The sequence below is a fragment of the Halichoerus grypus genome, chromosome 10, assembly GCF_964656455.1.
Source record: "Halichoerus grypus chromosome 10, mHalGry1.hap1.1, whole genome shotgun sequence".
In the NCBI taxonomy this organism is placed as follows: domain Eukaryota; kingdom Metazoa; phylum Chordata; class Mammalia; order Carnivora; family Phocidae; genus Halichoerus; species Halichoerus grypus.
This window is the reverse complement of record NC_135721.1, coordinates 99,012,776-99,037,069: the sequence shown is the minus strand read 5'-3', so window position 1 is coordinate 99,037,069 and position 24,294 is coordinate 99,012,776. Positions and strand designations below refer to the sequence as shown.

Sequence of the window (24,294 nt, the reverse complement as noted above, 5' to 3'; positions counted from 1 at the left end):
TACATTTACTATTAGAATGGCGGGAACTCATGGTCCCAGAGGCATGGAATGAACAAACAATCTCTGAATGCGGTATGCAAGTTAGAAAGGAGAAATTGATCATTTCCAGATCATAGGGCAATTACCTTTTCCAATTTGAGGAGTAAAATAATCTATACAATTGACTTCCAGATAAAGTACATTTATATTGAATAATGTTTGCAATTGCCAATCTTCCCATCCAATGCCCCTCTCCTCTGACTCCTGTTAGCCCTACTCCTAGTTAGCCTGGACTTGTCATGGTACTTCTATTGAGAAGTTTTTACTTTTGTCCATGCTGTTCCCTTGACCTTGAAATGTGTTAAAAGAAATCCACTACTTCCTGAGATCCTAAAAATTAAACTTCCTTACCCCAGCAGGCACCTTCTATACCATGAAATGCAAAAATGAAAGCCAACAAAGAAGATGAGATTTTGGCTCTGTATGAAAACTGCTGAGTAGGCATAAAAGATCTCAGAGTGAGGAGAAGCCAATTTCTCCTGAAGGCCTAGAGATGAAAGAGGCAGTATGGGTAGCTAAGTGATTGATTTCTCCTCTGCAACTTAGAGTATCAGAATACAATTGTTGGCTTGGACAACTGGGTACTGTATTTACAGGGACATAGTGTATAGTGGATGGTGGGAGGATTCAGATCTTAGAGTCCTCTAACAAAAAGTATGTTCCAATTCTGTCTTCCCCATTGTTGTAACAGCTACAATAGTGGACAATTTACATGATTGCTCTGAGCTTTGGTTTCTTTATCTTTGAAGTGGGAATACTAATATCTACCTGGGCAAGTTGTAAGGATTGAAGATAATGTATGCCAAGCACTTATCACAGTGGTTGGTTTGCACATAAGCACTAAATAAACAGTAGCTATTATAACAATAACTACATGGTCTTTACCCTTCTATTAAGTGTGAATTGAGCTAAGACAGTTCTAAAGACTTAATAAAACAGATTTGCCTCATGACTACTAAGAATAAGGAGACAGGAGGAAAGGTGTTTATCATCTGAGGAACTAAAGTGGACCGGGAAACAAGAGTTGCTATTGTATCTTTGTCTGGAAACAGGAGTAAGACTGGAACACAGCCATCAGGATCTATTTGTGGTAGGCTGAAAGCCCAGGGGCAAAAAAAGTTTCTTTCTTTCTTTTTTTTTTTTTTTTTTGATGAAAGAGTCTGACTGAGGCTGTGTTTTGAACCCATTACAATTAGACTCCAGTAATTCAATGTCAATGTCCAGCTGAATGGGGGCTGTGTTTCCTTTACATCTACAGATACATAGACCCAGTGTTGGGACATGTCGGACCTCATTCCTCTGCTAAAGTGATTTTGGTCTTTCTCCTGATCTCTACTCTAGATACAATAATGTTGGTTTGATAGCAAAAGCAAACGCAACAAAAGCAAAAATCAACAATGGGACTACATCACACTAGAAAGCTTCTGTGCAGCAAAGAAAACCATCAACAAAACTAAAAGCCAACCTGCCGAGTGGGAGAAAATATTTGCAAATCGTATATCTAATAAGGGATTTATATCCAAAATGTGTAAAGAACTTACACAACCCAATAGATAAAAACAAAGAATTCTATTAAAAATAGGTGGAGGATCTGAACAGAAATTTTTCCAAAGAAGATCTACAGATGACTAACATGTACATGAAAGGTACTCAACATCACTAATCATCAGAGAAATGCAAATCAAGACCACCATGAGGTGTCACCTCACACCTGTTAGAATGGCTATCATGAAAACAAACAAGAAATAACAAGTGTTGGCAAGGATGTGGAGAAAAGGGAACATTTGTGCACTGTTGGTAAGAATGTAAACTGGTACAGCCACTGTGGAAAACAGTATGGAGGGTCCTCAAAAGCAGTAGATTCAAGATACAGTAGACGTCAAATTTACTGAACAGGAAGTCTCTAGATCAAAATGCAACTAGTTTGGTGGTGGTAAATGGTCCTCTGTTGAGGGAAACAAATAAATAAGCTGATCCTTCCATGCATGCAGGGCTATAAATTCTAGGCAGGATGCAAGCACAAGCTTCTAAGGTAGTTTGGAAAAGTCCTTGATCTGCTCTGAGTCCATATGGATAGGGTCCCAAAGGGAAGAAGTGCCATTTAGGGCACAGAGCTATACCTAGACATAGGTGACTTGTATTTGACCTGTAAGGTCAGGTCTGTCTCTGAGCAGTGAAGGTCCCTGAACTCCCAGCAGTCCATGAGTGGTTCCCAAATACCCAGTGGGGAATATGGAAACAACTTAAACTGCTTTCATCATCACTGAAGGAAACATAACCTAATTTCAGCACAGATACTGCCTTTTTGTAAATGCACTTCAAGTGCACAGAAAGTTACTGTAGCCGGAATGCAAGGAGAAAGCAGAGTATCCTGGACAACCATTTACATTTAAGAAATACTCATAAAACACTGGGGCATATGCAAAAATAAAGTTCAGGGTAAGGGCTCTTATAATAAAAGTGTTTTGGAATAGCATTATTATTTTACTTGGTTGAATTTTTATGCCTAATGAAAACCAGTGAAATAACTTGTGCTAAGTGTTCTACTGTTAAATTCCCCTACTGTGAAAGAAGCCCAGCTGGTAAATGCAGCTGTCTGAGATCCCTTCTTAGGAAAACACACCAATCCTTGTTGTACTCAGGCAATTCTGATTCCCTGGGCTTGTGACAAAAATATGACTATTATTATTTTTTTAAAGATTTATTTATTTATTTATTTGAGAGAGAGAGAGAGAGAGAGCACCCAAGTGGGAGGAGGGACAGAGAAGGAGGGAGAGAATCTCAAGCAGACTCCATGCTGAGTGTGGAGCCCAACATAGGGCTCGATCTCATGACCCCGAGATCATGACCGGAGCCGAAATCAAGACTGAGCTTAACCGACTGAGCTACCCTGGCACCCCATGACTATTATTTTTATTAAAAGACTTGTTATTTGAAAAATATAGAAAAAGGGAAAAAAGAAAAATTACACATGATCCCAAATCAATTTAGGTGTCCACGGAATGAATATATGGTATTTGTCGACTATCCATTACCTCAACACTTAATTTTTAAATTACATAATATAGGAAATAAAAGTTCCAGCTTTGTTTCCTTTTCTCTTCTCTATACACAGATTTAAATGGCTCTGCTTTATGTTTGTTTTACCAAGCAGTGCTGCAATGAATATTCTTACCTAATCATCTTTATGCATCTGTGCCATTATTTCTGTAAGACAGCATTGTTTGAGGGGGTAAACTTTTATTACTTTTTGATTGTAAAAGTAAATTCTTCCTTATAAATAATTTAGAAATAAAGTAGTAATCATTTTTAAGGTAGTAACAGTGAAAGAGTTTATCACACTGCATTAGCTTCACAGAAATAACTCAGATTTCTGGACTTTGAAATCCTGCCAACTTTGCCTCATTCATTCAACAAATGATGTGGAGTCTCTTCTATGCCAAGCACTATGCGGTGGCCTAAAAGATTTGAAATGGAAATCCTTGCCCTTTAGGCAGGTGTCCTAGATTTAAGTATCAAGAAAATTTTATTATCCTAAAATCGACCCTTTGCCTAGAATTTGTCAGAATTTTTGCACCGGATTAAATGAGATTAAAAGAGATAATACCTATAAAGCTCTTAGCACAGGGTTTCACACATAGTAATAAGTGCTCAAAAGATGTCATTGTGCTTATCATTATCATCATTAATACTATCATCATTATGAATTATTGCTTGTAGTGTTTCTAAACCACCCCCATGTAAGAATGTTCTCAGGGAATTCAAATAGGAGTGCTATTGTGTTTGTGAAGTGCTATGTGAACTTGTATTTGATCTTTTCTGGTTAATTTCTCACTAGCTTCTTCAAGTTACTAAATTTGAAAGTTCCTGTATGTTTTATTCTTATAGTTTGGTTGGCATTATTAATGGATGTGTAATAATTGGACAATGATTTGCACTTTGGCTCTGCAATTTCTATTCTTTGAAATCAGGCTAAAGCTCTACCTTCTCAGCCTAGGGATAGCTGAAAGTCCATTTTAAGTCATGGTTGTCTGCAGAGAATAGCCAGGCTCAACAGCCTGGCTTTCATGTGAATCCCAGGTGTTTCTCCAAGATGCCTCTCCAAAGGTCGTATGGGTAATTATAAAGAAGGCAGCAAGGAGGGCTCAAAATGCCATGATCTTTCTGTCCATGTGTATCTCTTAGGACTATTTTAGAGGTTTTCTAAGCTCCGCAGAACGGCCCAAATGTAAGCCAGAAGAAAACACATTTTAAAGTCTCCCTCAGCTCTTTCCTTTAAGGAAAGAAGCTTCTACTAACTATTTATTGCAGGTTTTAGGCAAAAAAAACAAAACAAAACAAAACAACAACTTAAACTTTCTTCATTATCATTATTGAAGGAAACAGAACCCAAACTAAGCACAAATGTTGCCTTTTTAAAAAATGTACTTCAAGTGCATGGAAATGTAACCAGAATTCAAAGAGAAAGCAGGACATATTGGGCAACCATTTTACATTTTGAAAAAATTTGCAAAACTCTGGAACACCTGCAAAGCAAGGTCCAATAAACACTCTTATAGTAAAAGTGGAATAATCACTGCTGTTTAATTTGGTTGAATTTTATGCCTAATGAAGGCAATGAAATAACTTGTGCCAAATGTTACAATTCTATTGGGAAAGAAGACCAGCCACCCTCATGTCTTTGGGAAGAAAATGGAGAAAGAAGAGCTGCTTGGATTGGAGGGGCAGGGGTAAGGGAAATGCTCAGGGTATTAGAACAGCACCCCTCCTTTGAGAGTTAATAACACATTTTCGTATCACCCATATTTTGGGGTTGTTGGGGGTAGGTAAGGGAGATTATGGAGCTCCATGTGATGCCTGTGTGTCACGTGTACGTTGACCACTAAACTATTAGTTCAGTAATTTTTGAAGGACACCTGTGGTGTGTAGCACAGGAACCTCCTTCTAATTTAAACCTTTTTATCATGAATTATTATAATAATATTTGTTCCCATTTGTTAAGCACCTGCTCTGGCCAGGCACATTTCCTATTTGTTTCTAAGATTTACTAAGTTCTGGAATGAAGGAACTTGAGACTTGGAGAAGTTAAGCAAAACACCCAAAGACATAAGGCTACTAAGAAACAAGGCTGGAAGGAGTCTACACCCAGCACTCTGCCAGGTTTTTCTTTTCCACCCTCATTCTGCTACTGAAATCCTGTTCACTTTCTCTATCTGATATGCCAACATGGGAAACAGTCAGTTGTCCTCCCCCCAAGTAAGGACACAATCCTGCCCTGAAGTTGGATTAGGTGTGACTGATTAGATCTTCTCAGAATGAGGATTACTGTTCATTCACTCTTTCCTCATGATTGGTCCCTAAGTTGGCTACAATTTCCCTTCTGGGTACAATGCAGGGGCGAGAGTCTTTATCCTTCAAAACTCCACAGCCCAGAACATAATATATGCATTGTTAGGCATCCCAAAGGCAGGGTAAGTTTTATAACTATAACATCACTGCAATATTTCAATATAGCTTGCTATCACTGGGACCCTGAGGCCTTTTATTCTGTCATACATATACATTTGTCACCATTCTCAGGCTTTTATTGGTATAGTTTATTTCTTTTTTTCTTCCCAAGTGTACTTATTAAACACTATCCTGTTTATTTCTGCCCAGTTCTCCCATTTGTCACTATAGAGTGACCTTGACAAATTAGAAAAGTGAGTAGAAATCCCACTGCTTCAGAGATTCCCATAACAAGATCTTCCTTCCTTCCTTCCCCTTCCTTCCTTCCTTCCTTCCTTCCTTCCTTCTTCCCTTCCCTCCCTCTTTTCCTTCACCTGAGGCTTAGAGAATTTAATATATCTAAGATCACACAGCTAGAAATTCTATCCCAGTTTAGATTCCATCATACTAGACTGCTCTTCATCTAGTTCTCTAGACCCTGGATCCTCTACCTGAAGTGTTGTCTGTGAACCCACAGCATTAGAATCACCAGAAGGCTTGTTAGTAATGCAGAATCTCAGGCTCCAGTTTGGAACTTCTGAGTTAAAATCTGCATTTTAACAGGACTACAAGCAATTCTAAAATCAAAGTTTGATAAACACTAATCCAGATTACAGGAACCTATTTAACAGATAGTCAACCTTTCTTCCTGTCCAGCAGAATTCTGCACACCTGTCCTCCATATTACTCAAGGTTATAACCTCATTAGTCAGACTTCTATCAGGGAGATCTGATTTATCTTGCTAGTGATTGGATTGGGGGTGGGCTTTTGATCCAGTTCTTCCCAATGAGACATTCAAGAAATAGGCTCAGAAACTCAGGAAAAGGATTTCTTTCTCTTTATAATTAGTCACATGGGAAGGAACAATTTTTCTTCTGCTATTAGATATGGTATCTTTTTAAGATGCCAGAAACTCTGGTAGCCGTCTTGCAGCCATGATGGGATGGGTGCCAAGGACAAACCTAAATGGGTGAAGTTGGCAGAGAGGAAATACAGAAAGTGTCAAAGCCACCTCATTTCAGTATTCCTTCTTTTTGAATTTGTTTGTTTATTTGCTTAATGGTTAAGTTTGCTGACTTGGGATGTTACTTGCAGCCAAAAGCATTCCCATTGATCCCAGTTATGTTCTTCTTTGGTGATAAATGTGTTGCCAGAAACGGCATCAGCTGTTTGTTAAAGGCAAGATCAATTATACCAATTACTCAGTCCACTGAAAGACTATTAGTTTGATCAGATAAGAAATTTATAAATTATGAATCCTTTGTCTCTTTAAGCAAATTTCTGTCTTCCCTCACTTCTCTTACACACCTTTCTCTCCTATTCTCATCTGCTATATTTTCTTTTATGTAGGATCTTGAAAAATGCACGTGCTTTAATTTTGTTAGAGATTTATCCTTGATTTCTACTGAAAATCTACCATAGAGAGTAGATGAGAGAAAAGGAGAGTAAAAATTCAGAAGATAATTCAGAAGTGGAGAACACAAAGAACTCAGTAATTTGGTGTTCAGTTACTTCTTAGTTTTCGTTTAGCCTCCTGATCGTTTTATGATGACACTCATCTTCCTTGGCTTTCAATATTGGTCATTTGAAGACATAATATTTAGAATAAATTTTCAAATAACTAGAAAAATTATTTCTTACAAAGCAGAAGTGATCAATGTGATTTTTAACTGACTTTTTATACCACTTAAATGATGTTCTGTTACCAAAACCTGATGTGTGATTTCTGGGAAGATTTATTACCTCCTACCCCCAACCAATTTCTGATTGGATGTTGATTAATAACCTAATCTTGAATTTGGGATAACCTTAAGGCTGCTTCTCTAGCAATAATGGGAATTGACAAGGATGAGATTTTTTTTCAGCCACCTGAGAAAGACAAAGAATGAGTTCAGTAAGTTAAAAGAATCCCTTTATAGATCGGCAATGCCTACTGGGTACTTGTCCTAGAGAAATACATATTGAAAAATAATTATAAGGATTATTTTAGGAGACTGACATCATCAAGATGGCAACATGGCTCATTCCCAACTTCAGTCCCCCTTACAAGAAGACCAACTAGCAACTATCCATAGACAAGACACCACTGTGATAATCCTAGAACCGGAGGAGAGGTAAGGACCAGAGAGACTGAGAAGGACTGCATTAGAAGGGTGAGAGAAATAGCTACACTCTGCCTGCATTGCTTCTCCTCCTCCAGGTCAGCATAGTGATGTACTGAGAGAGACCCCCTGGCCTGTGGTTCCGCCAGTGGGAAAAGAGAGCCCCAGGTGGATATCCAGCTCCCCCAGCATTGCAAGACACTTCACCTGAAGTGAATAAATGGGGGAATCTTCACAGATCAACAACTGGAGATCAGATAGAGATGGAGAAGGGGGAAGGGGCTTACAGCAACCAGTGCTCAGATTTGGGTGGATTGAATTTCTTCATGTGGTGGTGTTCAAGCAGAGATCCTAGCCAGTGGCCCCGGCCATCTATAAAACCAGGCTGGTAGCCCCATCTGGCCAAGGTTTTCATTTGGTAGTTCTGCCTGATTTGGGTGCCCAGCCAACAAACGCTAACTCTGGAGCCTGTTCTACAGCCCTGGGCAAAGAAACAAATTTACAGTGCTGCTCGACTGCTGAGTATAGCCTATAGTCTTGCTGGACCAGGAAGCCTGGCCAGAAAACCCGGGCAGCTCTGGAGCCCATCCTACAGTCCTTATTTGTGCAAGAAGCCAAGCCATCAGCCCTGCCAACCGTTGAGCATAACCTCTGGCCCCACATAACCAGGGAGCCTTAACAGTGGCTCTGGGCAGGCTCAGAGCACAGCCTACAGTGCCACCATGCTGTAGAGTCTAGTTTATAGCCCTGCCCTATAGCAGAGCCCACCCTAAGGCCCTGCCCAGGTGCTGAGCGCAGCCTGTAGTCACGCCCAGGCAGGAAGCCCAGCCAGTGATCCCACCCAACCATGGAGCCTAGTTTGCAGTCCCAATTGACAAGGGAGCCTAGATAGGGACCCTGCCTGACCACAGAGCACAGTCTCTAGTCCACCCAACTGTGAGATACAGCTGAATGCCCTTCTCAACCAGAGAGCCCAGCCAGCAGCCAATCTGACCGTGAAGCCAGCCTGTACCTTCACCCTATATCAGGTTGTAGCCGGCACCCCACTTAAACATGGAGTCCAGTCAGTGACACCACTTAGTCAGGGAGCATAGTCTGAGGCCACACCAGACCAGGAGCAGCTGGGGAGTCCAGCCTGTAGCTCTGCCCAGTCACAGAGTACAGCCAGTGGCATGACCTTGGCAGGTGACTACAGAGCACAGCCAGCAGCCTTGCCCAATCAGGGAGGTCACCCAGCAGCCCTGCTTGAACACCCTATCAAGTAGGCCCATCACACTGCAAAGCCCAAGCAGCAGCGCCCATCCCTTTACCTCAGAGCACGGGGAGTGGCCTTGCCCAACTGGAGACTCCAGTAGCAAGCCCTGCCTGCCCATAGATGCTACCAGCTGACCTGTTCAGTACCTCAAGCTGAGGAACTGGTGAAGATCTTTCCATGCCAAAGCAAACCTGTAAAGTTGAGAAGAGGAGACAGTTTACTCAAATGCATAGATGCCAATGCAAAGAACCAAGGATCAAAGAATCAGGTAAATATGACAGGAACAAAGGAAATTAATAAAGCTCCAACAACTGACCCTAAAGAAATGGAGATCTGTGAACGTCAGACAAAAAATTCAGAATAATCCTCTTACAGTTTAGTAAACTATAAGAATATGCAGAAAACTAAATGAAATTAGTTAAATGGTGCATGAACGAAAATGAGAAATTCAGCACACAAATAGAAACCATCAAAATAACAACAACAACAAAAATCCTAGATATGAAAAAAGAGAACTGAAGAACCCAATAGAGAGATTCAACATCAGACTTGAGCAAGCAAAAGAAAGTCAGTAAACTAAAAGAGGTCATTTGAAATTATTCAGTCAGAGAAGCAAAAGAAAAAAGAATGAAAAAGGGTGAAGAAAGCCTGCTTATGGGATTTGTGGGACATCATCAACTCATAGAAACAGAAGAGATTGGTGGTTGGTTGCTAGGTGGGTGAAGTGGTTAAAGGATACAGACTTCTAGTCACAAGTTCTGCCCATGTAATGTACAACATGGTGATTATAGTTAGCAACATTGCACTATGTATGAAAGTTGCTAAGGTAGTAGATTTTAAAAGATCTTACTACACACACGCACACACACACACAAACACACATGCAACGTAACTTTGTGAGGTGATGGACTAGCCCTATTGTGGTAGTCATTTTACAATGTATACATTTATCAAAACATTACATTGTACACCTTAAACTTATATAATGTTATATGTCAATTATCTCTCCATACAGCTAAGAAAAATATTTTATTGCTTTATTTATCTGTATAAAACCTAGTGAATTTTTTCTAACATTTTATCATAGAAAATTCCAAGCGTACAAAAAAAGGAAAAATAATAAGATAACAACTTCCATTTGCCCATCATAGCTTTAACAATTATCATCTCATGGTCTAAATTATTTTATTTATACCCCTCCCATGTTTTCCCAACCCCTGGATTATTTTGAAGCAATTCTCAGTATATCATGGGATTTATAAATATTTCAATTTATATTTCTAACAGAAAAGATACCTGAAACACATGGCCTTAATACTTTTATTATACTACAAAAAGTAATGTTAACTTAATTTTCCTTGATATCAAATAGTCATTGTTCATTTTTTCTAAAAAAACTCTCTCTCTGTCTTCCTCCCTCCCTCCCTCTCTTCTCATTGCCATTTATTTATTGCCCAAACTGTGTTGTTTGTCCTGCAGATTTCCCTTGATCTAGATTTAGAGATTGCATGTCTAGTCCTTCCATCTTGATGTAGTTGCTATTTCATGTTTCCCTGTCTGTTGTATTTTTCTTAAATTTGTAGTTTTATGGCTAGAAGATTGATCAGATTCTGGTGAGATTTAATTTTTTTTTTTTTTTGGTGGAAACCTCATAGGCAAAGGTGTATTATTCTGTAAGGAGAATATATGAAGTCCATTTTTCTCTCTTGTTAAGATGTTTTCAGTCTTTGATGATGTTATCTTTTCCCCTCTGTCTTTTGAGATCTGGAGTGAAATTTTGTCTCTGGCTACATTATCTGATTAGGAATCATCAGTTTTGGCCACTCTGTTGTGCTGAGAAAATCTTGCTGAATTGCCTATGAAATTTCGCTGTAGTGAGCCTATTAGTTTTTCTGAATGAATGAAAGAAGGAGATAAGTTGTTTTAGTGCTTTAGAGTATTGAAATGCCAATATAGAGTTGTTGTATCAATTTGTAGGCAGTGGCTGGAAAGTAGGTTAATAACTTCACCACTGGCTGTGTGGCCTTGGGCAGGTTAACTCCATGACTGCCATTTTTATCATTTGCAAAATGAACATAATTATACCTATGTTTCCTATATGCGTGTAAGATATATATGTGTGTGTGTATACACTCAATAAATGAGAGCTATTATGTACATATTTAAAATTGATTTATTTCTATAAAGATTTTATTTATTTATTTGATAGAGAGAGCATGCGCATGCATATGGGCAAGGGGAGGGGCGGAGGGAGAGGGAGACAAAGACTCCCTGCTGAGCAAGGAGCCCAAGGCAGGGCTTGATCCCAGGACTCTGAGATCTTGACCTAAGTCGAAGGCAGATGCTTAACCCACTGAGCCACCCAGAAGCCCCCTAAAATTGTGAATTATTTTGATAATAAATAATAATAGTGTGGTTTGTCATATTTTAAGATTGATTTGCTGATAGTATAGATTCTCCTGTGTATGTGTGACTGGCAGAGCATTTATCTAATCAGCAGGTTTAGTCCATTTCTTTTATTTTTATGACTAATGTTAAGAAAATAGTATCCCAAATTTGTAAATCTCTGAAAGAAGGACTTCATGTTCTTTGAATGTCATATTGCGGTATTATGTAACAGATTCACCCAAGAATACTTTCATTCTCTATGGGTATGTACTTTACTGCTTTCCTTTTGTTTGGATATTTTACATCTTTCTAAAGGTAAATATTAGCTTGCAGAAAATTGAGAGTGATACAAGTGATTCTTGTCAAATAGAAATGCAAATGAAATTTATCTAGTAGAAAAGATAATCTGAAAGGTTAGTGTTTAATTATTAGAGCAATAGGCAGTTTTGTATCTATACTAGCAATCTAACTTCACAATTCTTTCAGTCAGTGCCAATAGACAGTCTCTCAAATTCTTTTTGAACTGGCTTTACCATTATGCTATTTCCCTCATTAATGAATTAAGTAAATCTTAATGCTCACTGTGTATTTGTGTGAGAGCAATGTGTTCAGCTTTTTGAAAATTATGCCTCAATTCTATGCTTCCAACCTCAGTGGTGGACTTTGCTGACTGGGTCAATATTAATTATGGATTTTATTTATTTTTTTAAAGATTTTATTTATTTATTTGACAGAGAGAGAGCGAAGAGAGGGAACACAAGCAGGGGGACTGGGAGAGGGAAAAGCAGGCTTCCCACCTAGCAGGGAGCCCAATGCGGGGCTGGATCCCAGGACCCTGGGATCATGACCTGAGCTGAAGGCAGATGCTTAACTGACTGAGCCACCCAGGCATCCCTAATTATGGATTTTAAATACACCAATGACATTTCTGTAGAATTCGTTGGAGGGTATACATCTCACCTCATTAACACATCACCAGCTGGAATCTAATTGGTTTTAGTTATTTAGCCAAAGAAATAAACATCCCATCTATATCAAATAATCTGAAGGGTGGTATCACTGTTTTACTGGATTTTGACACAGGTCATGCATTATGATTTTTTGCATTTGTCAATATATTCTGTTTAGAAAGACGGAGATTTTCTTCTATGAGAGTTAGCTCTGTCTCTTTATTTTTAGTTATTTAAGGTGTAAGTTTCTGTTTTGGGGGAATATTTATTTATATATTTTTGATAATTCTAAGTTTTTAATGGTGAAGTATTCATAAATTCCTCTTTCCTGAATTCTTCAAAGACTATGCTGTAATCTCCAGCCCAATCACTGCCCATCTCTACCGATTTCACCTGCATAAAGAGGAAGGAGTCTTTCTTGCTTGGAAAAAAGGTTAATTCAACTAATTTTTAAATGCTGAGAGAGAAGAGGTTGGGAAAATGGAGGGAGACAAGGAATTCATCAAAGTTGAGGAAGGGGAGAAGTTTTCCAAATGTTCTTGAGAAGAGAGCTTATGAGCGCTGTGGATTGAAAAGAGAAGGGAAATTTAATTAAAATTTGTGAGCAATATGTTGGACCTCTTTTAATGTACTTTGAGATACTTGGATATACAATGAAATTACTGTGAAATTACTTGATAAATATGGTTTGACCCCTGATCCATGCTTTCTTGAATGAAGAAGTATTTGGAATCTAATGTGATTCTCCAAGTTTATTAAATTATATTTTCATTCTGCCAATATTTATTGAGTACTGATTATGTGCTAGGCTCTTATCTGCTAGACAAATACTCTGTCCTCAGGGAACTTACGTTTTTATTGGGGGTTGGCAGGGGTGCAGAAAATAAACAAAGGAATAATGATAGAATATGTTTTATACATCAAGAGGAGGTGAAGGCTATGAGGACATAAAACAGGCTGAGTAGGCTGGAAAGAGAAAAAAGTGTTATTTTACATATAAGGATGAAGTAAGGCTGCCAATTAAGAAATAACACATTCCATTCTACTCAGGTAGACAAAACTCATCATATTGAGTAGACCAGGCTAAGTAGACAGACTCTTGAGTAAAAATTTCTTAGATCTGAACCCTGATGGCCCTATGAATCTGTAGTACTTTGTACCTTCAGAAGCTAGTACTGATATTAAATTTAAAAAAAATGAAATTATAGAATCCAGAAATATTTTTGAGGGTGAATATGGCTGGGAAATACACATTAGAGAAGAGAGAATTACAGTGAGACCTCCCTAAAAGCATTTTCTGTTTAGGAAAAGAGAAGTTATATGACATTTCCCTAGTCAAGATTTGTAACAGTTCTGTGGAATTCTCATAGAACATGGAGGCTCATCAGGGAAACAGAATATGAAGCAACTCTCTTTTTTTCAATTTAGAGCTCCTTTGTCAAGGGAGGATTATTTTCCCATAAATTCAATTTAAAAGGAAGGAAACATAACTCAATTTCAAGGTCATTAAAAAGGATAAGAAAAGTTAGATCCTATAAATAAAAAAAACTTTAATAAGCTAAACTAACTGGCAGCAAGAAAGCAAGCTATTTCTCAATAAATATTGTATAGATGTGCTTTGTCAATTACCTTTTTTTTTTTTTTTTGACTGTGAACAAAATGTAAATGTCACAGATAAATGCTAGCTGTAATGATGTTTTCCAGCATTGTGCTCCATGCTACCATGGCTTCTTAACAAAGATGTTAAATCATTAGGAGTCATATTTCATGATAATTAACTGCAAATCTGGTAATATTACCACTTTTCATTTGGTGTGAAATGATGAGGGAGAACCACAAGGTTTATTGAAGGTACATGGCAAAGGACAGAGTGACTTAATGTATGTATATAAATCTTATAAAACTACCTATTGGACAGCATTTTATGACAGATATAAATTCCCATTCACTCTCCACTAGTGATAGACAGTGAGGTCTGCAGTGGAAGCAGAAAGCTGAGATGAGAAATCACCCTCGAGAATAGAAGGAGTTCATAGTCTTTTTTTCCTGTTCTTGCTCATTCTCTCTTGCAACAGCTAAAGAGTTCCTTGTTCTTGCCTAAGTTTTGAGCAATTACACGCTCTTATTAATTCTGTCTTATTAAGTGTGCTTTATTATAAAATATCCAGTGATGCTTTTATAATTAAGGAGCTATTAGCATTTGCCATTTCAAACTACTCTTCTTTTATCTATATTTCTTTGAATTCTGCAGTGTTCGGCAAGCTCATTCAAGATTTCATTTTAGGGAAATAAAAAATCAGGAGCACTCTGTGTTGTAAATATTTTCATCCCAACTTGCTGTTAAAAGTATAGAGACAGTGGTTTAGGGTAGAAAGGACACTTTTTATGGAGTTGGGTGCCCTGGTTTGATTTTCTCTTTTGCTGATTATTTTTTTTTATCTTGAGCACTGCATTAAGCAAAGCTTTTTCTGTTGCAAGTGACTGAAATCCAACCCAAAGTCACTTAAGAGAAAAAAAAAAGGGACTATGCTGGCTCATGTAATTGAAATTGTAAGGGCTTGTGGCAAGGTTGGCAAGAACAAGTTGCCCCAACTGGGCCACTTGTGTCAGTCTCTCCATGTCTCAGCTTTGCTCTTCTCAGTGCTGGCTTCATTTTCAGGTAAGCTCTCTCTACATGCTGGGCTGAAAGGCAGCTTTAGACTCTTTGATCTCGAGAGCCAGAGATCCTGGAAGAAGAAGGAAACTCTTTCTGATACTTTTGACTAAAGTCCAAGTGAAGACTGATTGGTCCTGCTCAGGCCAGCAGTCCATCTTAGAATGAATCCCTGAAGCTAGGAATAGAGAACATTGTGCTTTGATTGACCAGGACTGAGTCTGTGCCTGGCTCTCCCGGGACCAATGCTGAATCATATGGTCAAAAGAGAATGAATATGAAATGAAGAGTAGTTTCCTGAAAAAGGAGACATTGAGTAGTCAAGTCATAAATATACCACTGGACCTTACTCATTCATTCATTCTTTTCCAACTAACTTGTAAAAATTAGCCCCACCTTTATGCTATATCAGGCACTATGGTGGTAATGATGAGAGGATTTTTTAAAAAAGGAGGAATTTTATGTAACCATGTAAGAAATAATCATGTGAGAAAATACATACAATGCATACAATGCAGTAAGATCATGCATCTCCCAAGGGAATGATCTTCTAGGTTTCCTTGTTAGAATGAGGGAAGCCTTCAAAGAAGCAACTTAGAGGTGTGCTTGACTTGCACTCAGTGAAAATAGTATGGATCAGGGTATGAGAACATGGTGCACATAAGGGCAGGACTTGTTTCCACTTGAGTATGGAACAATCACAAAGGACAAGGGAGGTAGCAGGAGATAGAGCTGACCAGGTAATCAGAGACAGATCTTGGAAAGCCTAGTTGTGTTGATCAAATGAGGCTTTCTTATTTTTTTCTTGCTGTCAAATCGGGATTATTAATCACAGGAAAAATATATATCAAGTGTGTACGCTAAAAAGATCACTCTGTGGGCATGTGGAGGGTTATATGGAAGATTTTGAAACAAGAGTCACTGTAGCTAATAAGAGGTTATTGTAACCTCCCAGCTCAAAGGATTCACTCACTCATTCATTCACTGATTTCCTCCTTTCCTCCTTCCCTCAACAGATATTCACCGAATGCCTGTTATGGACTGGGTATCATGTGAGACAAAGTCTACAGCAATAGCAATGGGGTTAGAAAAAAGGAGAAAAATATGAAAGTAATTTAAGCAAAGAGTAACTAATTTGATGTCAAATAGCTTCAAGATGGAGAGGACAAGATTGTATGTTTCCCGCCTGAGCTCTTGGGAGGAGGGTGATAACATTCCTGAGCCAGATATTGTCCAAATCTGTTTACTCAACTGTAATGTGACAACAATAGCAAGAACCCAGCATCACAGGGCTATTATGAGGATGAGATGAGATAATACAACTATGAATGGGTTTTGTATACCTTAAAATATAAAATGAGGGCAAAATGTTAGTTTTTCTTAAATGTAACATATTTTCAAATAATCTCTGTGATTGCTTTGGAGTCCATGAGGCTGTAATTTTCTCCTCTCAAGATGTACCCATTGGGCAGAATAAATTAAATCAGAAGTCTTTACTATCTAGCTGAAATAAGCAATATTTACTTTGGAATGTCAGTCTTTACAAGCTTCATTTTCTATGTTCTGGCTTTTCTTCCATTATGCAGGGTGTTGGGGCTGGGGGAGGGGAGGTAAAAGCCAGTTCAGTTTCTCATAAAATTGCACATTGAAGATTTGGGTGAGAATGGTTTTGTTTAAAGCTGATTCATTGGGATTTCATAAGAGACACTATTGTATAGGTACAATAACTGTTTAGCAAGGTTCTTTATGAGACATTCAGGATTATGGATCCATGATTTACATTCACTGTGAACATTGTAACAACTTCCTTTGAGCCATTAAAACAAAGGTATTGAAAGGCTGTTAAGGACTGCACAAAGCAGTGAAATCGCAACAGGTTCATTTATTGGAGAAAGTACTAGCAAGATACAAGTCAGCATTACAAATCCAGGTCTCATCTGTTCAGCTGTCACATTTAACTTTTTCCAGCCTCGCTATGCAAAGAAAGGGGCTGTGATTTGAGTAGGTTGGAAACTCTGAAATCATATTGCAAGACACTCATCCACCCAGCCAGCCATTCATCCACTCATTTATTTCAATTCTTAGGTGCTGGGGCAGATGCTGAAGAAAATAATATGCTATCCCTACAGACTGTAATTGGAGAGACAGATACATAAAATATATTTGCAGCAAAATGAAAACGTGAAATGATAGGCTAAGTGCAGAGTGTTTTGGTTGCTGCTGGGAAGACAGGGCAGTAGGATGAAGAGGCAATTGCTAAGACGCGGAAAAATAGCGGACATTCCAGGCAGCCAAATTAATAAGTGAGCGTTGTGTTGCAAATTAAGTTGTGACTTCTGCTCCCTGGGAGTCACTAATGCTGGCAAATTCCATCAGCTAGCCTTTTTACTTCCATCTCTAGGATTTCTGATTTAAAGGCAAATTAAGCTAAATGTTTAGTTGCTCCATAAAGTGTCCGATGTGAAAAACTCATCTAAGCCAAACTGACTTGAGAGATGAAACATAAGAAGTGGAGAAGTTCCCAGTGATGGCATAATAGAGTACCGGCTGGCTAACCCTTGCTGTTGTCCTAGGAGTGGTGAAGGTAATATTCCTCATATACTCAAATCACTCAGTAGTTCCTCAATAAACAGCTGATACCATCCACTGACAGAATACTAGCTTGGCACAATATTTGAAATTGTCAAACAATTATTCATTGAACCCCCAGTTCTTTCAAAATAGCTGTATTCTCTTCCATCTCCTACATCAGTTTTGCCCTGTGCCTACAAGACATGAATAGTATAGATCCATTTAAACAAATTAAAAAAAATTTTCCAAATTTATTAAAAAAACATTGTCAGACTCTCTTTTGCAGGTGCACAGGAAATGGATATTGTTACAGTTTAAAGGCAATCATGACAGTTTCATGACCAAAAAGGGGAAAACTTTGTGGAGGATGTAGCCAGCACACCTGGTATACATCAAAATTAATTTCTAATCTCATGTGCTCAAAACATATTAATCACTTTTATTTACAAAATAATAGAATAGTGGAGCATCTATGAATTAGACACTATCAATTGTATTACTACCAATGATAACTAATTCATTATGATTCAAATAAAGCTATTGTATGTTATAAATAGGCAAAGGGAATCACAAGAAGTTAAAAAAGAAAAAAAAAAATCCCTGTGATCACTGGATAAAGTGCCAGGTCTCCTGAGTCCAAATAGCTTTTCTCTCAACTTTTCTGCATATTTTAATTGAAATAATCTGGGCTAGTTTTACAATCCAGGTGATAAATTCCAACTCTGATCCTCTCAAATTGTACAGCCTTAAGCAAGCTAATTAACTTCTCTAGTCTGTCAAATGGGGATGACATTAATACCTACCTCGTAGTTATTATGCAAATAAAATGAGATAGCACAAGCAAAGGTCCAGCATATGACCCAGTGTGGAGAGGATATTTAAGAAATATTTGTTCCACTTATCTCCTTTGCTTTAACATTCACCCAGTATTAGGTTTTGCAATGTGTTTTGCAATGAGTTTTGATGAATAAACAAAGTCAAACTTTTATACTCCTGATTTGGAGTATGTGGCAATTCAAATGCAAAACGAAAGGAACATAGCTCAGAGGAACTTTGCTTCTAATTCCTGATGAAAATACTGCTTTATGACCTTAGGCAAATCACTTCACTCCAGTGCCCTTTGCTCCATAATTAGTTATAGTTATAAAATTCTATATCATTACTATAAAGTATATTAAGTAAAATAACTGATGTAATAGGTGTTAGTCAACATTTTTATGCATGTGTTATATCTGTTTACATTGTTTTACTATTTTTTTCTTGATTTAATGCTTTGATTCAACTTTTTAATTTTAGTGGGAGATTTTTTTCCCCTTTGTTTATGGATTTCAATTCTGTAGAAACATGAGCATTAGACTTATTATCTAATGTGGTGAGGTCTCAGATGTCACCATTTCCTGCTCTCATGGTATTGTAGACATCTCCTGAATGTACCTCCTGAAGCAGAACATTCCTATAATGAAGAAGTACTGCTATGAGACTCTTCATTATACTTAAACTAAGCCCTGATCTCTTTCTCAGCTACTCTTGCCAAAATTCTACCTTTACAGGTTTCATAGAATAAATTGATACTCTGTCACATGACAACCCTTCAGATTACTTGAAAACGGGTAACATACATATCCCCAGCCTTTGTTTATGCCTCATATGTATAAAGTTTTATGTGATTTAGAAGTATGTTTTTATCCAAAGATTTGTAATTAGTTTGGCATTATAACTCACTGCCACATCTTAGAATGAATTAAGTTTTGTAACATTTTGCCTTTCATGCATCTATACTTACTATTTGAAGACAAAGTATTTCTGTTTTCTAAAGCTACAGGGACCTTGGTTTCCAACCCATAGATATGACACCTTCACTGAATGTGGAAAAATCCTAAACCAAAAATAACTAAACAAACAAAAATGAAGAGGTTGAAGCTTGCTTGGTCATGCCCAAAGTGGAAAAAAAAAAAATCTTCATTATTGTGTCTGAGGGCACAGGAAATGGAAATAACTTGTTCCTAATCAATGACTCTGATCATGTCTAGGGTGGGGCCAGGAGAACACAGAGCAGACCCCCCAGGCCCTTTACTAAGGGATATTTTGTTGGCCCCAGGGAAAGAGTTAAAACCTCTGATGCAAAGATAGCAACCTGGAAACCCAAGAAGGCCAGATCTGGCTCTAGCTATATTGCTTGGCTGAGATAATGTTTAAAAAAAAAAAAAAGTTGCTTTTAAAATTCAGGAGATTCTGTATAAAATTTAGATTTCCAACTTGTCTGGAGAAGGCAACACTTGGTGTAGTTCACTCTAGTCATGAATTATATAACAAAGCTAATGGGACGGGACATCTCCAGGTGGCTGGGTTCCCACAGCTTCCTGTTTATAGTGTATTTGGCCCCCTGCTTTCATTTGTATTGTCTGGTTGATTCTTGTGGGCATTTGAGGCCCTAGTCATTGGGTGTCTCTGGACTGTGCCTGCCTTTATTACTCTAGCCACATCTCTCCCTCTTCTGAACCCCTAATTCCATACTCGACCCAACCCAGTACACACGTGGGCAGACATCCTCAGGTCTAATTCTTGAGATGGCACAGGGCTGCTTTGATGCTTAGACCTCCTCCTCTGGCAGATGTTGAGACTCTTCACCATTACCTTGTCAGCTCCAGTCTAGCGGGTTTTCAGCATTTGTTCCTGTCCTGTTGCCTGACCAACAAGTCAGAAGCCAGTTAAATTTGCTACCTGGCCAGTAAACGTGTGAAAACAACACTCTTGTTAGTGATCAGGAAACGGCAAGTTAAAACGACAGTGAGAAGAAGTTTCCCAGCCATCAGACTATATATTATACTGTTCTCTATAATGTTTGTTTTTATTTATTCATTTTTAAATTCCAGTGTAATTCACATACAGTGTTATATTAGTTTCAGGTGTACAATATACTGACACTCTTTATCACTTCTCAATGTCAAATATACATCATCACAAAACGAGTTGGAAAAAGAAAAACAACAACAGCAAATCTCTCTGCTTTTCCTTTCTTCCTGAGTCCACAGTCTGCTGAGATGGTTCTGAGAAAGGAATTGTGTGATTGTATGTGGCTGGGAAAACCACATGCTGGAGCTGGTGACCAAAGACTAGATGGAGAGAAGTTTCTCTTTATATAAGTGTTCCTTTAACAAGTGAAAGAGTGACAATAGGAGGAAGCAGTCACCATTTTGCCACCTTAATGAATTAAAATACTCATCTGTGGTTGCCAACATCACACACACACACACACACACACACACAACCCATAAGTGTGTCTCTTATATACTACAACTTATGGAGTAGTCTAGCACCCCCAGCCCTTAAAAACAATTGAAACTAAATCGGATCAATCCTCCAGATACAACTACCAACTTACAAGAAATACAGAGAAAAGAGGAATATGTCAGATTACACCATGGGGCCAACAAAATCCATACTGGAAAATCCTACAGACCAAATGACCCAGATTTCTCAACATATAAATTAGGAGAGAGAGAGAGAGAGAGAAATCTACAGAACACGAGACATAAAGGACATCCCATCTGAAGCAAATATAACAAAATATCATTTGTTCATTCTGTTTGATGACAATAAAGATATTGCACAGAATTATTCCCCATACATCTGTATTTGTTTAGTTTTCATAATTTAAATTGTACTGTTTATTGTAGTCAGAAACAAATAAGCATGAAAGACCTATCAACCCCTTCCAATAAAAATTCAAATTTGGATCTCATTTCATACACGCAAAAAAATGTTTAAAAATATGATTTTTTTAAAGATTTTATTTATTTACTCGACAGAGAGAGAGACAGTGAGAGAGGGAACCCAAGCAGGGGAGTGGGAGAGGGAGAAGCAGGCTCCCCGCCAAGTAGGGAGCCTGAGGCGGGGTTTGATCCCAGGACCCTGGGACTACCACTGAGTGAAAGGCAGAGCCAACGACTGAGCCACCAGGTGCCCCTAAAAATATGAATTTTTTTTTTTAAAGATTTTATTTATTTATTTGAGAGAGAGAGAATGAGAGAGAGCGAGTACATGAGAGGGGGGAGGGTCAGAGGGAGAAGCAGACTCCCCGCCGAGCAGGGAGCCCGATGCGGGACTCGATCCAGGGACTCCAGGATCATGACCTGAGCCGAAGGCAGTCGCTTAACCAACTGAGCCACCCAGGCGCCCAAAAATATGAATTTTTGATACAATTCAAAATTTAAACACTAACAAGGCATTCGGTGAACATAAGGAATTACTGTTAGTTATTTCAAGATATAGTAATGGCACCATGCTTATGCCCCTCCCTCATTCCTAAAAGAAGGAAAACGGTCTCATTTAGAAACATACACTTGGAATATACCTAGGTGACATCATGTAATGTCTGACATTTGGTTCAAAAAAATACAGGCAAGAGGGAGGTGGGTAGAGCCATACAAGAAATTCTAATTTTGTGTATGTTGGAAACATTCCACATTAGGAGCTGAGAACAAACAGAAGAGAAGGTGCTGGACGGCCATGCCCCCATACCCAGTCACGGTAGCCGTAGTTCGTCAGAATTCATGTGACTCATTTCTGGTCTGGCCCCAGTGGACCCCCTCCTCCCCGCCCCCGGGGCACGTGATGTTTAGAGGGTAATACCCTGGCCCAACAAAACTGTAACTAACCAGCCTGGAAAGGAATTTGGTTGTTTCTCATCCCAAAGAAGAAAATCTCATTTATCTCTTTCTGCAGTGTTATCAGAAAATGCTATGCAGCAAATAAGTGGCAGCTCTGTAAGTGGCTGTTAATGAAATTTTAATGAATTTGAGGCCCCGGCACAGTATATCCCTGCAGAGCTTAGTTAAACAGAAAAAAAGCAAGTGTTGCGTTAATGCTGAGAGCTTACGGACGGCTACAGCTGCAGTGAGCCCAGAATGGAGGCAGCCTCAGTCGGGGTGAAGATTTTCTCAGCCCAGTAAATTTTTTGGCCTTCATTTTTCTGGTCTCCTGGAGGCCCTGTGAGCTCCATGGGCTGATGTCCTGTGGTTTTTGAGTGCTGGATACCTTACACAGGACAAGAGATCCATGATTTCTGTCATCCTCTGCTGCCTCTGTGTATTGAGGGCTCCTGCATCACTTTAAATGTTTACTGCAGACTGCTTCTTTTGCCCTTCTAAGTAGTCTGTAAACTCGATGCCAGAGAGGGGCTGAGAGAGTTATTGCCTCTTGATACACTCACCCAAATAAGTGCTGAGTGCTCTTCCCTAGACACATATGGACTTTGGCTCTGGGCCTGGAATACCTGAGTCAGTTTCAGAATTCAGTTGTTACAGTGGGTTCATATTTTTAGAGAAGAAAAAGGTGTGCATCCTAAGATCTAAAAGCTGTCCACATTTATATTCCAACTTTCTTTTTAATTAAGCAGACCACAAGGATCAATAGAGAATTTACTAGCATAGAGGAGCATACTGGATGATTTGATGAAAGAATGTTGCTTCATTGACAAAGGGAGGGCAGGAGAGATGTTTTCTAAACCATCTTTAACTGGCTGGATGTTCCTCATTTATTTCAGATTCCAGTCTTTCTATCCACTCCGCACCCCATCCCAACCTTGGACTACAACCCTTCCAGAATGTTAACAATGCCCCCTGGCCCTGGAATGTATTTTCCATGAGAGAACAATTTCCCACTTTTATAATGCTAGAACAATCGTGTGCATTGTTAGAGACCCCTATATGACTCTGACTTTGTCAAAAGAGAATAGTAATTCTCCATTGACAGCTCCCAGTGACTGAAAGTATAATCAAAGTCAATGCATTATTAATGACTCTTCTTTTTAATGACTCAATCACAGTGTGAGATGCTTTTCAAACATTTTATTTTATATAATTTTTCCACTTGGAAAAGTCTGCCCACAAATTAAGGAAATACAATAGCTGAATAAAACCAGAAATACTGTGTTGGATACTCTCCAAACAAATTGTCCTTCAAAGAGATTGCCAGAGTAAGCTCTGATCACTTTTTCCTGACAGGTGTGGACCAGGTAAATGATACACCTGGGTCTGGTTATCTCAGAACACAGATTGAGAGCTGGGCTTTGGAGTCTGAGAGCCCTGATACACCCAGCTCTGCAGCTGGTCAACCTTGCTTCTCTGAACTCATTGACAGGCTACAGGAGAGGGAACATATACCTTCTTTGTTTCCTTCCAACCAGTGAAACAAGCTAAAATATAACATGGCCCTCAGCTCATTGAACAGGTGCTCTCAGGATTGCCCCCCCATATCTCTTTGGCCCACTGACTTCACCCCCAACTTTCGGTATCTGCATCTCTTTGCTGGAGGGCTTTCTCTGCCTCTTGCATCACTCTTGCAGCACTCTCTGCCCATGCACACTGTAGACTGGACATGTCAGGGAACTGAAGACCCCTGGGAACATCCACAACCAGTAACTGATGGAAGTGGGTTTGGATAAATAGCCCAGTCCCTCACCCTGCAGGTGGGAGAACTCTGAGACACTTATACACCATCTCCCAGAGTTCTCCAGTGGGAATAAACCTCAGTTTCGCGTTGTGATAACTTGCTTGCTAACACATCCTGTCTTAGTAGCCTTCCCTTCCCTCTCTCATTTCCCTGTTTTCCCACTGGTCTTTCCTGGGACCCTATTGCAAGTAAACTATTTGCCTTGGAATCTTATCTCAATATTTGCCTCTGGAGGAACCCAGCCTAAGAGTTTATTAACTAAAACTGGCTTTGACCAACAACACCTGGCACTGAGTTTCCAAGCATTTTTGGAAAATATAATACAGCTGTACCGAGTAGACATAATTCATGTTTATGACTACATATCTCAGAAGGGCAATCATTCTGGCAGAGAA

The 24,294-nt window shown here is 38.8% G+C and overlaps 1 protein-coding gene and 1 long non-coding RNA gene across 4 annotated transcripts in view; both read left to right on the top strand.

The window, feature by feature from the left end:
* Positions 1-24,294, top strand: part of MACROD2 (mono-ADP ribosylhydrolase 2) — a 1,992,468-nt gene that overhangs the window by 1,238,571 nt on the left and 729,603 nt on the right. The window lies entirely within an intron of this gene.
* Positions 14,784-16,394, top strand: LOC118543679 (uncharacterized). The gene is made up of 2 exons (XR_004921203.2): positions 14,784-14,881; positions 15,892-16,394. It is a non-coding gene; the product is annotated as an uncharacterized LOC118543679 (long non-coding RNA).